The sequence below is a fragment of the Eulemur rufifrons genome, chromosome 5 (genome assembly GCF_041146395.1).
Source record: "Eulemur rufifrons isolate Redbay chromosome 5, OSU_ERuf_1, whole genome shotgun sequence".
Taxonomy (NCBI): Eukaryota; Metazoa; Chordata; class Mammalia; order Primates; family Lemuridae; genus Eulemur; species Eulemur rufifrons.
The window spans coordinates 24680425-24682683 of NC_090987.1; the positions used below are offsets into that span (position 1 = coordinate 24680425).

The 2259-nt window shown below is 47.1% G+C and overlaps 1 pseudogene; it reads right to left on the bottom strand.

The window, feature by feature from the left end:
* Positions 1 to 487: 487 nt before the first annotated feature.
* LOC138383314 (bcl-2-like protein 2 pseudogene) lies at positions 488 to 1068 on the bottom strand (annotated as a pseudogene).
* Between the last annotated feature and the right edge of the window lie 1191 nt (positions 1069 to 2259).

Genomic DNA, 2259 nt, shown 5'->3' on the forward strand with positions numbered 1-2259 from the left:
ATTCTTCAGGTGGACTTTTTAGAGCCTCTACTGAGTGAGAGGTTATGATACACAAGTCCTGCCCCAAAGTGAGCTTAGAGGCTTCTTTTGCCAGGATGGCTGTCGCAGCAATGGCCCACAGGCAGTCTGGCCAGCCAGATACTACAGGTCCAAACTGTTAGACAAGTATGCAACCGGTCTGTTTTTTTCTGGGCAATTTTATTAACTCAGACAGCACTTTTTAATCTCTCTACTTTCTGTAGCTTTCTCTAATATCAGGGGCCAACGAAGTGGGAAAAGGCATATTAATGGCATGTCTATTTTCTGCTGCCTCTGGATCTATGGGAGTATACAGGTGGTAAGCTTTAAAAAGGCATTCTAGGAACACCGCCGGAGACTCCTTAGGTCTCTGTATGGTTTTGTGTACCGTAGACAAATTAGTTGGCCTGTCTAAACATTTACTCTATTTTAAGGGCCATACCTAGCCCCACCTGGCCCTGGAACTGTTTTACTTGCTAGTGAAGAAGGCCCCTATAGTTAACAGGGTCCCTACTGCTACGGCCCCTATCAGCATTGTTTTTACTGATGCCCAGTTTCTCTCTCTTTGATGCCGTGCCTCCTCCAGGGCCATGTCCCCATAGAGAGCTGTGAACTCTGCCCAGTCCCCATTGCTGTGAATCCAGTCGGCCAGCCGTGTCTCTGAGTAGGCCACCATCCACTCCTGCACTTGTCCCACTTGTGGCTCTATCTCCCTGTTGACACTCTCAGCACATAGTGCAGCCCCAGTGATGAAGAAGGCCACAAGGTGGCCCCATTTGGGCCCCCCTGGAAAAGCTTATTGGTGACCTGGGTGAAGCTCTGCTGGGCTGAGCTGCGGGTCACATGCAGCTCAGCTTCCAGACCAGAGAAGGTATGCTCGAAGTGGGTCTCGAACTCATCTCCAGCTGCCCGCATGGCTTGGTGCAGCGAGTCAGCTGCTGGGCCCTTCTCTGGGCCAGTTTTACAGACATAACCCTTCTGTCTCAGCTTATAGCTTATAAAGTTTGCCACCAAAGCTAGTGTGTCTGGGGCTGAGGCTGGGGTCGTCATCTGTATAAATGAATGGATATAATTAAAAAGCATATAAATGATTACCCTGAAAGTTTCTGGAAGTTTTTTTAAAAAACATTAAGTGGCGTGCAATTCTTATATAACCCTGATTGACCCATTGAGGAAAAAAAGGGAATAATCTTTAGATCTCAGGAATCCTTGGTCCCAGCCTGTCGCCTGGTGGCTGCCTTACAGAGGCCAGGAACCTGATCCCATGTTTCTGAAAAACAAGGACTATCGAGGGCAAAAGTCTAAACAGGGTAACCAAGAAAGAGTTTTAAAAAGGAGGATCGAGCCTATTATAGTCTAGTATAGCAGCATCAACAGAACCTGTTCCATTCTCTTAGGAACTATGCCATAAAGTCCTATACCAAACACCAGGGCCAAAAAGCCTGGTAGCAAGTAGACTAAACCTATCATGAAAAAAGTAAAATCAAGGAAAGGCTAAAGGAAGTCACAGAATTCATGGCGGTACCAGAGCAGGTGTCGGCAGCTTCCGGAGACTCCTCAAGAACACTCGCCCGTACTTGGTGGATAGCAGTTGCTGTCGAGAAACCCACAAAGGCACTCCTTGACCTTGTTCTGTGGTTAATAAATATAACTGGCAATCTGGGCAATAAGCTGGGCTAAAAGAATACCAGTGACTCAGCGCCGGAGCAGGAGGTGGTTCCCCCCTTGGATAGAGGGCAGTTTTTACAATGAATTCTTTATAACCCATAGGTAACAGACTGGAACAGCAACAGAGAGAAGGAGAAATTAGTAGATTTACTGGCTAGGAGGAGAAGGAGACAAATGAGAGTTGTTGCTAGGTGAAACAGGCGCCAACGAGGCAACCGGAAAAATTCTTTTGTTTTTCACAGTTACTTTTTGTTACAATAAGAGCAACACTTTATCAGGTTTCAGTTTAAACTTATCCGGCACAGGGATTTTGAGCACAATTTGCAGTACACTCTTTCATGCTACAAAGTTTTTTACAATGCCAAGACACAGAGACACAGAAACAGATTTTCACATAGGGTGGGGTGTACTTTCAGGTGTCTGCCTGGCTGCTCCCCTCGTGGAGATTTAGGTGCGTCTTGGCTGAAGGTGCTCTTGTATAAGGCCTGGGCAGGTCACCGCTCTTTCCAGAGGGTGAGTCACCGTTATGCCGTAGGACGTCGCCACAGAACCGCAGGTTAGGACCCACTCAAG